Raw genomic sequence first — 14062 nt, 5'->3', positions numbered from 1 at the left:
CAATGAGACAACCCACCATGTACTCCTACATGGCCTCTCACCGCTACCTTTACCAAATCGTGTTCACACACTTAGCTCACACACAGTAGGACATGTTCACACACCTCTGATTCATGCCCGATGAATCAGACCTGACTCAACTCTAAGCAGTAGCAGGCATGACAAACAAGCATGAATGAGTAGGCACAATAGGGCTCAAACAACTCCTACTCATGCTAGTGGGTTTCATCTATTTACTGTGGCAATGACAGGTCATGCAGAGGATAAAGGGGTTCAGCTACCGCAGCAAGTAACAAATATGTCGTTGTTGTCCTAATGCAGTAAAAGAGAGCAGGAGCGAGAGAGTGGGATTTTATCGGAATGAACAAGGGGGTTTTGCTTGCCTGTCACTTCTGAAGATAATATAGTTCTTCATCGGTGTCATCGAACTCATCGTCGGAACGTCGTCTACTGAGAGGGGACAAATACCGGCAAACAAGGGAGAACACAATCAATGCAATGCAACAATATGATGCATGAATGTGACATGGCAATATGCTGTGGTTTGAGCTAATGCAACTAGCAACAAGTTAAATGAAGTTGGTTTGAATCCAAGATTCAAATTCAAACTCCATATGTGAAGGTTTAAATGTCATTTAATTGAATTCTCCTAAATAGTATTCATAGGTTGTTCTAACATGCATGAAAATGGTATAGATGGATAGATTGAATTTTTCTGATCATTTTTCATATATAAATTATTTGATTTGGAGCTACGGTTGAATTTATATGAATTTTTGAAGTTTTGGATATATTCTGGAATTTTCTGAATTATTTATAAATCCAGAAAATGATTAACTACGTCAACATTAGGTCATGCTGACCTCAGTAGGTCAACAGGGCTGCCTCGGGTCAAACCTGACGAGTGGGGTCCACTGGTCAGTGACACAACTAACTAACCGAGTTAATTAGTGTTAGGTTAAGTACTAATCTAGGTTAATTAGCACTAACTAAACCTAACTAATAACTAACATGGATGGGTCCACATGTCAGCGACTTAGTGGGTTAGCTAAAAGTTAGTTAGCGCTAAGCTAAAATTAGCAGGGCTCTGGGTCCACCTGTCAGTGACCCAGGGGTTAATTAGCAAGGTCATTAGCCCATAACGACGGCACCACGTCAGCACGTCGGAGACCAGCCGATGGCGACCACAGAACATGGCGGGGGCACGCCGGACTTGCGCTAGAAGTGTCGGTTTAGCGCGCTGAGAGCACCAGGGCATAGCCCTCGCTCTTGCGTATCCAGAGAGCCAAATGGGAGGGTCTGGGGTGGATCGAGCTCGCCGGAGTCGAGCTCGTGGCGGCGGCCGGCGTTCGGGAGCAGTCGAGTAAGGTGCTAGAGGGCACGGGAGGCGGAGCTACTGGTGGCTGCAGGTTCGTGGAGGCGCGCTGAGCACACTGGTGTGCTCAGATACGGGCTGTAGTGCCCATGGCCTCGTATGCACCATCACTAGCGGCGAGGAGCTCGCGGCTTCGGTGGAAAAGGCGGCTGGAGGAGGAGAACTTCGGCGGGGAGAGAGGGGTTCGGAGCGGGGGCTCACTGTGAGGTTGCAGAGCAGGTCGGCGTGCTCGGGGAGGCGGCGGAGACGGCGAATCGGACGGCGGCATCCGGCGGCCGTGGTTGGGGAAGAAAGCAACAGGCGTCGTCTTGGGGCCATCCTGGCTCGTGTGGCTCGGCGAGGGGGGAGTAGAGGTTGCGGTGGAGCTTCTGAGAGCATCGGCGGGGCGAGGCAGTGGCGGTGGCCTCGGTGGTGCTCGTCGGCGGCAATGGCTGCGCTCGGTGGCTGCGCGTAGGAGAAACAGAGGAGGGGGGAGGGAGAGCAGCGAGTGAGGGAGAGGATAGAGGAGCCACGGGGCGTCTCCAGGCGCTTGAATGGGGGCGGGGAGGAAGCAGGAGGTGGAAGCAGGAGGTGGCCGCGGCTCGGCTGTGCGCGCGCCATGCGCAACGCCAGTAGGCGCGAGGAAGACGACGCGCGACGGGGTGGGCTGGGCCTAACAGGCCAGCTACTGTAGCAGGTAGGCCAGGTAAGTTCCAGGTGAGCCTCTGTTCTTTCCTATTTTTATTTCTCTTTTCTATTTCTTCTGCAACTTGATGGCTTTATTAAAAATACTAAAACGTTTCCAAAAATCCTGCAAATAATTGTGGGCTCTGTTGGGATTATTCCTAATAGCCCACACTTAAGTTCAGAATTATTTGAGCATTTAAAATATTTACTAGCATTTAAATGCCCAAATGCAAAGTACATATGATTTAATTCGGTGACCAAATACGTCATGGAAAAATGTGCAACACCTCTGGTTATGGTTCTAGCATTTTCCAGAAATGATGAACATTTTTGAAAGCCATTTGGATTCACTAAAAATATTTTTAGGTTGAACCTATTTGAATTCCATTTGGTGCTAGGGTTTGAACATCCCCATTTCAAATTCATTTGAAAAGTTAAACATGATGCACACATGAAGGGCTAGCCTACTGCATACCAGGACCAGGGATGTGACAACTCGCCCCCAGTAAACAAGAATCTCGTCCCGAGATTCAAGCATAGGGTAGAATGAAGGGGAAATGCAACTAACGCAATCTTCACGACCCAGGTTGCACTTCAAATGAACGTTGATTCAATCACCATCTTTGACTCGATGTCTTCCTCTGAGAACTCCAACTAACATGACAAGAAGAGGAAAGGAAAACTCTAGAAGGATCGATCTTCTCGAAGATCGAACAACTTAGGATCAACTCGCGGAATGAGGCATAGCAACACCACTCGAGCTGAGACACAAAACACACATCTAGAGGGATGGGGTGGAACAAATGACGAGGGTTCACTAGGTAGACAACAATTCCACGCTTAAAAGGGTGGTGAACGGTTGTCAACGTAGCGAGGAGTTGAGTTGCCATGATGCCACAGCGGGACATCCTAGAGGAGGGTGATTCATAGATTATTACCTTAAGTGGCAAAAAGAATTAATTTTGATACAGATATCATTGAAACTCTTTATACCAACCTAAGGCAATTCTTGAGCGACCATTTGGAGGGGTTCAATAGAATGGCATACCCGGATTAGAATGGATGATGTGGATTACCTTGTTGAAAACAACACAAGGGATGATTTTAGTAACTGGGGAGAAGCTCAACAGTGGAGAGTGAGTCCACTATTTGAAAGGTTATAGCATAACCGAAGAAACTAGGAGCAATCCCAGTTAGTGCCGATGATAACACCTAGCGCTTGCGTGTGTTCTCAAGAACTTGAGCATTTCCATATTCATCAAGGTTTTACCAATATCCGTGTCAAGGATCCTGGCAACACAACGTACTACCATGATGAATGCCGGTAGAAGATGCAGACGCAAAGGAAGATAACACCTTCTCAGATTTCACCTTGGCGGGGCCAAGGGAACAAAATCTGGATGATCGACCGAGAGACATTTAGCACTCCGCTTCTAATGTTCTCCTTGATGTGCTAGCGTAACCCATTCATAAAGACGGTTTGATATCTAGAACATCAAGTAAAAGGTCGAACTTCGGGAACACAAAAATCCATAAGGAACAACTAGGGAGTAGATCCTACGAAATCCTTATGGGGAGGTGGCCAACCTCCTCAAACCAGATACTACAATAATAGGTCTTCCGGCTGGGTGTGTTGGACATGACATCCACTTAACCGGTTACAGAGAGACCATTATTATAGTTCATGGGAAATGTTCCAACCATCATATCTGCCTGAGATTCAGATCTGGTTGGTGTCAGAATAATCCAGACTCATCGAGTCTAGGAAGAAAAATGAAAGTTTGCAACACAAATCGACGAGATAACGTTGCGAGATTCTCGGGAAATGAACTACGATAGCAAGCTCCAAAACATGAGCTGGTTCTGCTACACACATGTGAACACGCTGTCCCAAACAAACATGATCACATGGTAGTCTTACAATAAAACACTACCGAGTCCTGGTAGGGAACCATCATCGGGGATATCGAAGTCTTGTGCATTACCATGGATTAGCACTTAACTCCTTTTCCTGAACAAATCAGTCAGTGGCTTGGTGTGCTAGGGACACATATAGAATGAAGGTTGCAAGTCTCCAAACCACAGAATACTTCGCACGTATGCATGACTGATTTGGGATGATTCTAGAGGAAGCAACATTGACTTTCTCGAATTCACGATGGCAACTTGCATCAAATGCACATGAACCGGAGGAAGTCACTTCTTACATCTGAACATATGCTTCATGGGCTAGCATGATGAAATGCTTTCAAAAGTTTCCAACACTAGCTTAATGCTCTACAAAATCATGGAGAAGATAAAAATGTTGCTGATGGGCTCAACAACAATTCATCCAGGTTTCCATGAAGATGGAGTTCCATAATTATGTGAACAAGTGATAGTATTGGTCAGACCAAAGGATGTAATGGTGTATGCTCGAGGGATCAACCAAGAGTAAGACAACATCACGAACATTGTTTTCTCTGACTTGATTTGAGGATAGCCCACACTCAAATCAAAGTTTTGATAAGACAATAGGTTCAACAACTGATCACGAGGACCAATCGATGAAGAGATCATCTTTCTACAACAAACACACAAACACAAGATATCCCTTTGGAAATGAACTAGGTTAGACAAGCTTTTATCTTCCAACTCTCCAAGTTGTTATTTAGCTTGACCAACTAGCTCAGGGGTATCCAACACAGATCCTTGGATAAGGGGATGGTTTACAAGAAACCAACTTGATCACAAACTCAACATAGCGGTCAGGTGACAACCTGGTAACACTTCCAAGAAGATATTCGGAAAATCACGAACCACCGATATGTTACTAAGCTCGAGATCAATCTTGCTTTTTAGGGCAAGACGTCATGATCAAAGAGCGAGGGTTTGACACAATCCTGACTCGTTGATCGAGGAGTGCACCCGGAAATAAGGACTAGGTAGCACAATCTATCTTAGAATGACGATTCGAGATCCAACACGCTAAGAATGAAATTGTTATCCATTAACTACCAAGCAACAACATGGGAATCGAGAAATGAATAATGATGGAGAGAGAATCACTGTATCAAGAGTTCATAGGATGGTGTGCAATTCCCATGATATTCTTGATATAAAGATGGTAATACTCCAAGGTAGAACAGAACAAAAGTTGGATTAGCAACTTGATCTGCAGAGTACAACTGCTTTGACCCAATCCTGGAAATGGATAAGGTACTGGAGTTTGTTTCTCCAAGTCATTCCGGATAGAATGGCTTGACGAACCACAAGGGTAATAGGCATCAAAGAACACGAATGCATGCATACCCTTGACTATAAAATGATAGACGGGGTCAGAACACAGCTAAAGAGAACAACTCAAGGAACATATAACTTTTCTGAGTTGTGGATGCATAGGTTAGTATGTTGAAACAAGTTCAACAAGTTTCTTCCGGATAACCCATGCAGAAAAGTAGAACTGGCAGAGTCGCAATATAGAATGGAGAACTCATAGAGGGCACTCCTGTTGTGATCTTTTGATCCAACAAACTTCTGCCACAAAGTGGTTCATAGTATTTGGAAGAAGGAAATACCATGAAACTTCGAGGACTATTGCAAAGGTTACTAATTTCCTAAAGGAACTAGCAAACACCAACAACATGAAGTAGGTAGAGTGAATCTCGGGTCAGAAGCCCGGGAATAGAAAAACTACCAACTAAATGGCATCACGCGATGCTTTCGAGAATGATGGCCAGGATCATCACACTAGAACACAAAAAATGGCTAGATTACTAGGTAATACTCCAAGACACCTAGGGCCATAATCATAATTCCAACATATATGTCAAGGCAATAGAGTACCTCAACTCACCGATTAGTGTGGTCAAACTGGCCCAAAGAGACATCAGAAACAGAAGGAAGGGATTTGCAAATGCATCAGAATATTTAGAAACCTGGGATGACTCGGACAACATAACGGCTGTAAATGCTCAAAAGATAGGAGACATGCTACAAAAATGGTGGCATAACCACTCGATCATCATAATATCAAGGTTCTGAGATCAACAGTTAACATACAGAGGTAGAAACTGAACTGAGGCTTAAATCCAACAATCTTACAAGTCTACATATTAGTAACACGTGATCCTAATAGAAAGAAGAGATATCCTAGTTCCTTAACCCCGTAGGAAAGATAGGATGACTCGGATCAGAAGGCATAAGGTATAAGGAGTAAAAAGAGCCTTACGTTCCATCCCACAATCAATTCCCTTATATAACTAAAGAATTTCTAGACTCAACTTGGACCAGTTTGGCTTGGTAATCCTATAGGCAGTCAAGCTCTGATACCAAAGCTGTCAGGACCCCGATCCTAAGTCACACCGATCTAGCATGTAACACATCATATCACTTTGCGGCCTCACGCACGGTATTCCCACGGGTGCCACCTTACCTGGCCCGGGACCGTTTGCGCCTTTTGGCTCACGTATATGATAGTGCCGCTAGCATCCATATGACAAAGAACCCGGGCTGACATGGCTCGTGAACCCAAAGTGGCACAAACTTACAGGGACAGGCATACATGACCCAACAACGAACGTGTCGGTCATCAACGAGTGAATCCAGGCTGTAGTACTGGGCTAGCAGGACTCCGGTGAACCGGGCTGTAGCGGGCTAACAGGACTCCGGAATTCATCGCGTGACATTTCCCCGAGGGGACAGACACATGAACGAAGAAGGACACATGCCGGCCAGCCTAAGTGTTCCGGAGCAGTAGCAAGCTACCATGGCTCAGTGGAAACACTAGGAGACATTTCCCGGTAAGAGAGGCTACTAAGGATAAACAACTAGATAGTCAGATCCCACGCATACCAAGCATTTCAATAACATACACACAATATGCTCGATATGTGCAAACACAACATGGCATCACAACATGACTCTACAACTCAAGTATTTTATTCAATAGGCTCCGAGGAGCGAGATATTACAAACATGGGTCTCATGACCCAACACTCAGAGCATACAAGTCAAAGCACACACGGAAGCTTAACATGTCTGAGTACAGACATCTACAAATGAAAAGGCTGAGAAGCCTGACTATCTACCAGATCCTGCCGAGGGCACAAGATCGTAGCTGAGGTAACAAGCTAAACGTCGAAGTCCACACGGAACTACTAGCGAGACAGAAGTCTCTCTGCAAAAACATAAATTAAGCAACATGAGTACAAATGTACCCAGCAAGACTTACATCAGATCTAACTACATGTGCATCATTATCAACAAAGGGGGTGGTGGGGTTTAACTGCAGCAAGCCAGCTTTGACTCGGTGGCTATCCTGAACTATGACTGCAAGTAACTCTTTTGAGGTGGCGCACATGAGTCCACATATTCACCATATCGATACACCACTATGGATCCGCTCCCGTCTCCCTACGAGAACGCCATCCATAGCACTCACGCTTATCTTGCGTATTTTAGAGTATCAACTTTCACTTGTCTATGAACTGTACAGGCAACCCAGAAGTCCTTTTCCGTGGACATGGCTATTTGAATAGATCATATTAACCCTGCAGGGGTGTACTTCTTCACACATGCTTTCACCACTTACCGCCGTTTACACGACATGTACTCGGCAACCTTCAAGCGGAAGCCCAGCGAGGGTGTCGGCCACGACCTGACTAACCACACAAGTCTCTCATCCAGGTTTATCGCCTACTCGGGTTCCATCCGCAAGGAGATCTGGCCGGGGTGTCTCTCACGGCCCCAAACGATGTGTGCAGGGTTCCCAAGTCCACCATCCGGGTGCCACTTGGTACATCGGGCCACTGTGCCTAGTCTGTCCCAAGCCCACCTGTACCGGGTGCCACTTGGTAGACTACTAACACTACCTACAAACACCAGAAACTAGTTGCAACTCCTGGACAGAGATCATGTTGATTAATAAGTCGAGAGTGGTCGAGTTACCGGAACCCAATGTGTGGTAGTAACTGTTCATGGATCACAAACACAGAACTCAGTTCCTAAGGACGGCTTCAATGAGACAACCCACCATGTACTCCTACATGGCCTCTCACCGCTACCTTTACCAAATCGTGTTCACACACTTAGCTCACACACAGTAGGACATGTTCACACACCTCTGATTCATGCCCGATGAATCAGACCTGACTCAACTCTAAGCAGTAGCAGGCATGACAAACAAGCATGAATGAGTAGGCACAACAGGGCTCAAACAACTCCTACTCATGCTAGTGGGTTTCATCTATTTACTATGGCAATGACAGGTCATGCAGAGGATAAAGGGGTTCAGCTACCGCAGCAAGTAACAAATATGTCGTTGTTGTCCTAATGCAGTAAAAGAGAGCAGGAGCGAGAGAGTGGGATTTTATCGGAATGAACAAGGGGGTTTTGCTTGCCTATCACTTCTGAAGATAATATAGTTCTTCATCGGTGTCATCGAACTCATCGTCGGAACGTCATCTACTGAGAGGGGACAAATACCGGCAAACAAGGGAGAACACAATCAATGCAATGCAACAATATGATGCATGAATGTGACATGGCAATATGCTGTGGTTTGAGCTAATGCAACTAGCAACAAGTTAAATGAAGTTGGTTTGAATCCAAGATTCAAATTCAAACTCCATATGTGAAGGTTTAAATGTCATTTAATTGAATTGTCCTAAATAGTAGTCATAAGTTGTTCTAACGTGCATGAAAATGGTACAGATGGATAGATTGAATTTTTCTGATCATTTTTCATATATAAATTATTTGATTTGGAGCTACGGTTGAATTTATATGAATTTTTGAAGTTTTGGATATATTCTGGAATTTTCTGAATTATTTATAAATCCAGAAAATGATTAACTACGTCAACATTAGGTCATGCTGACCTCAGCAGGTCAACATGGCTGCCTCGGGTCAAACCTGACGAGTGGGGTCCACTGGTCAGTGACACAACTAACTAACTGAGTTAATTAGTGTTAGGTTAAGTACTAATCTAGGTTAATTAGCACTAACTAAACCTAACTAATAACTAACATGGATGGGTCCACATGTCAGCGACTTAGTGGGTTAGCTAAAAGTTAGTTAGCGCTAAGCTAAAATTATCAGGGCTCTGGGTCCACCTGTCAGTGACCCAGGGGTTAATTAGCAGGGTCATTAGCCCCTAACGACGGTGCCACGTCAGCACGTCGGAGACCAGCCGACAGCGACCACAGAACACGGCGGGGGCACGCTGGACTTGCGCTAGAAGCTTCGGTTTAGCGCGCTGAGAGTACCGGGGCATAGCCCTCGCTCTTGCGCATCCAGAGAGCCAAATGGGAGGGGCTGGGGTGGATCGAGCTCTCCGGAGTCGAGCTCGTGGCGGCGGCCGGCGTTCGGGAGCAGTCGAGTACGGTGCTAGAGGGCACGGGAGGCGGAGCTACTGGTGGCTGCAGGTTCGTGGAGGCGCGCTGAGCACACTGGTGTGCTCAGATACAGGCTGTAGTGCCCATGGCCTCGTCCGCACCATCACTGGCGGCGAGGAGCTCGCGGCTTCAGTGGAAAAGGCGGCTGGAGGAGGAGAACTTCGGCGAGGAGAGAGGGGTTCGGAGCGGGGGCTCACTGTGAGGTTGCAGAGCAGGTCGGCGTGCTCGGGGAGGCGGCGGAGACGGCGAATCGGACGGCGGCATCCGGCGGCCGTGGTTGGGGAAGAAAGCCACAGGCGTCGTCTTGGGGCCATCCTGGCTCGTGTGGCTCGGCGAGGGGGGAATAGAGGTTGCGGCGGAGCTTCTGAGAGCATCGGCGGGGCGAGGCAGTGGCGGTGGCCTCGGTGGTGCTCGTCGGCGGCAATGGCTGCGCTTGGTGGCTGCGCGTAGGAGAAACAGAGGAGGGGGGAGGGAGAGCAGCGAGTGAGGGAGAGGATAGAGGAGCCACGGGACGTCTCCAGGCGCTTGAATGGGGGCGGGGAGGAAGCAGGAGGTGGAAGCAGGAGGTGGCCGCGGCTCGGCTGTGCGTGCGCCACGCGCAACGCCAGTAGGCGCGAGGAAGACGACGCGCGACGGGGTGGGCTGGGCCTAAGGCCAGCTACTGTAGCAGGTAGGCCAGGTAAGTTCCAGGTGAGCCTATGTTCTTTCCTATTTTTATTTCTCTTTTCTATTTCTTCTGCAACTTGATGGCTTTATTAAAAATACTAAAACGTTTCCAAAAATCCTGCAAATAATTGTGGGCTCTGTTGGGATTATTCCTAATAGCCCACACTTAAGTTCAGAATTATTTGAGCATTTAAAATATTTACTAGCATTTAAATGCCCAAATGCAAAGTACATATGATTTAATTCAGTGACCAAATATGTCATGGAAAAATGTGCAACACCTCTGGTTATGGTTCTAGCATTTTCCAGAAATGATGAACATTTTTGAAAGCCATTTGGATTCACTAAAAATATTTTTAGGTTGAACCTATTTGAATTTCATTTGGTGCTAGGGTTTGAACATCCCCATTTCAAATTCATTTGAAAAGTTAAACATGATGCACACATGAAGGGCTAGCCTACTGCATACCAGGACCAGGGATGTGACAATGGCATGGCATGGATGAGAAAAGTGGACCCCTCAAAATGCTAAGGATGAAAGGATTGGCTCAAGCTCAAAGCTCAAGACTCTACATTTTATATTTTAGTGATCCAAGATCACATTGAGTCTATAGGAAAAGCCAATACTTCAAGGAGGGATGAGGTGTTGCTTAATGAGGTTCTTGCTCAAAGTGCTTAGTGATATGCTCCAAAACCCTCAATTACTTTCTCACATCCACATATGACCTAAACCAAAAGTCAAACTCGGCCCCACTGATTCTTTCTATCCGGCACCACCGAGTTTAGATGTCATAGCCACTGCCACAAACCCTAGGCAAATCGGTCTCACCGATAGGGATCTTGGTCTCACCAAGATGGGATTGTAATCTCTCTGTTTCCCTTCGTAACGCTTCGGTACCACCGAGATGAGCGATCGGTCCCACCGAGATTGCAATGTAAACTCTCTGTTTCCCTTTCGTAACATTTCGGTCTCACCGAAATGAGCGAACCGGTCTCACCGAGTTTACCTGACCAACTCTCTGGTTAGCTTATTACCAAAATCGGTCCCACCGAGATTGTGTAATCGGTCTCACCGAGATTACGTTATGCCCTAACCCTAACCATATCGGTCCTACCGAGTTGCATGTCGGTCCCACCGAAAATCCTAACGGTCACTAGATTTGCTGAATCGGTCCGACCGAGTTTCTCAATTCGGTCCCACCGAGATTGGCAAGTTGTGTGTAACGGTTAGTTTTTGTGTGGAGGCTATATATACCCCTCCACCTCCTCTTCATTCATGGAGAGAGCCATCAGAATGAACCTACACTTCCAACTTACATTTTCTGAGAGAGAACCACCTACTCATGTGTTGAGACCAAGATATTCCATTCCTACCATATGAATCTTGATCTCTAGCCTTCCCCAAGTTGCTTTCCACTCAAATCTTCTTTCCACCAAATCCAAATCCTGTGAGAGAGAGTTGAGTGTTGGGGAGACTATCATTTGAAGCACAAGAGCAAGGAGTTCATCATCAACACACCATTTGTTACTTCTTGGAGAGTGGTGTCTCCTAGATTGGCTAGGTGTCACTTGGGAGCCTCCGACAAGATTGTGGAGTTGAACCAAGGAGTTTGTAAGGGCAAGGAGATCGCCTACTTCGTGAAGATCTACCGCTAGTTAGGCAAGTCCTTCATGGGCGACGGCCATGGTGGGATAGACAAGGTTGCTTCTTCGTGGACCCTTATTGGGTGGAGCCCTCCGTGGACTCGCGCAGCCGTTACCCTTCGTGGGTTGAAGTCTCCATCAACGTGGATGTACGATAGCACCACCTATCGGAACCACAACAAAAACATCCATGTCTCCAATTGCGTTTGATTTCTCCAAACCCTTCCCTTTACATTCTTGCAAGTTGCATGCTTTACTTTCCGCTGCTCATATACTCTTTGCATGCTTGCTTGAATTGTGTTAAGATTGCTTGACTTGTGCTAAGTTAGCTAAAATCTGCCAAGAACTAAAATTGGGAAAAGGATAGATTTTTATTTGGTCAAGTAGTCTAATCACCCCCCCTCTAGACATACTTCCGATCCTATAGGCGGCCGAGGCAGGGCGGCCGGGCCAGCGGGGCGGGGCGACGGGGGCGGCTCGAGCACGGGGGCGACAACATGGGTGTCATGAGGGAAGGAAGAGAGAGGGGAGAGAGAGAGGGGTGGGGCTGGCCGCTTTTTAGTTAGATCATAGCTCTTTGCCGTCTGCTAGCAGATGACAAAGAGCCTAGCTAATGGATGTTAGTTTGGCCACTTTCTTTGCCGTCCACTAGCGAACGGCAAAGAAAGTGGCTATTAGGTGGTTCTCGCTAGTGGGCCAAAGAAGGTGGCTATTAGGTGGTTCTCGCTAGTAGGCCACCCCCCTCTTTGCCATCTGCTAGTGGATGGCAAAGAACAGGCCGACGACAAACAGCCTCTTTGTCGTCCGCTCTTTCTTGTTTGCCAGCTTTCTATAAGCTGATGGCAAAGACCTTCTTTGACGTCAGCTAGCAGACGACAAAGAGCTAGTTGATGGCAAAGATCCTGATTCCAGTAGTGTTTAGAGATCCTAGAGGGGATCTTGGGAATCCCATCAACCAAAAAGGGGATTTCTTTTACTCAAGAAGGGGTCCAAATTTTAGACAAGTTGAGTGATTTGCATAAACATATGGTCGAGTTGCAATAAATAATGAACCTCTCAAAATATTAGTGGAAACCTCAATCGCATGAATACTTTGATTACTCTTTGCAATAGATGGCTGGATATTTTAGATCTCAAAATGGTTTCCTTTCCTGAGAATTTAGGGAAGCGTAAAGAGCCTCCCGGGTTTGAGAAAGCCCTTACAGAAGTTGCCAAAACTAAAGATGACAATACTTAGATCTATGCTTTATGCCTAGCTAGGGGCATAAAATGATAGCGCTTGTTGGGAGGCAACCCAATGAATAATTTTTTTGTCTTTTTCTTTCTGTTCTTGAGTATTTGCATAATTATGCCTCTGTTATGATTGTGTTTTTTATATTTTAGTTAGTGGTTGGGCCAAGCAAAGCTTTTGGGATCATGTTGGGTGATAATTGATCTGATCTTGTTGAAAAACAGAAACTTTTGCCCCCAGTAAAACAATTTTAGAAATTCACAAAAACGTGATTTTGCTCTGAATTTTTACTCAAGATTTATATACAAATTGCCTACACTGTCCTAAATTTTCAGAATTTTTGGAGTTACAAAAGTATACAAAGTTTTCAGATTGCTACAAACTGTTCTATTTTTGACAGGTTCTGTTTTCGTTGCATTGTGTGCTTATTTTGATGAATCTATGGGTTGTATTTGGGGGGTATGAGCCATAGCAAAGTTGGAATACAGTAGATATAATGCAATAATAAAATATGAATGGGTTTGCAATAGTACATAGAGTGGTGATTTGTTTTGTTATGCCAACGAATCTCATGAAGGTTTTGTTAAGTTTTGTGTGATTGAAGTTTTCAAGTTTTGGGTGAGATCACGATGGATGAAGGAATAAGGAGTAAGAAGAGCCTAATCTTGGGGATGCCCATGGCACCCCAAGGTAATATTCAAGGAGAAACAAGCAACTAAGCTTGGGGATGCCCCGAATGGCATCCCCTCTTTCTTCTAACGGCCATCGGTATTTTACTTGGAGCTATATTTTTATTTGTCACATATCATGAGTTTTGTTTGGAGCATGTTGTATTATATGAGTCTTTTCTTGTTTTGCTTTTTGTTTTGTGTCAAGTATCCTTGCTGAACACACCTATTTGAGAAAGCCAAAATTGTGATGTGATTTGTTAGAATTGCTCTATGGGCTTCACTTAAATTTTTTGAGCTATGGAATTGCTCTAGTGCTTCACTTATAACTTTTTGAGCATGGTGTGCTTTAATAATTTAGAATAAATGCTCTCATGCTTCACTTAGATTTATTTGAGAGTTAGTAATTTATGAAGAAATTCTGCCATGCTTCACT

This window comes from Triticum aestivum, chromosome 3B (assembly GCF_018294505.1).
Source record: "Triticum aestivum cultivar Chinese Spring chromosome 3B, IWGSC CS RefSeq v2.1, whole genome shotgun sequence".
Lineage (NCBI taxonomy): Eukaryota > Viridiplantae > Streptophyta > Magnoliopsida > Poales > Poaceae > Triticum > Triticum aestivum.
Note: the sequence above shows the minus strand (reverse complement) of the source record.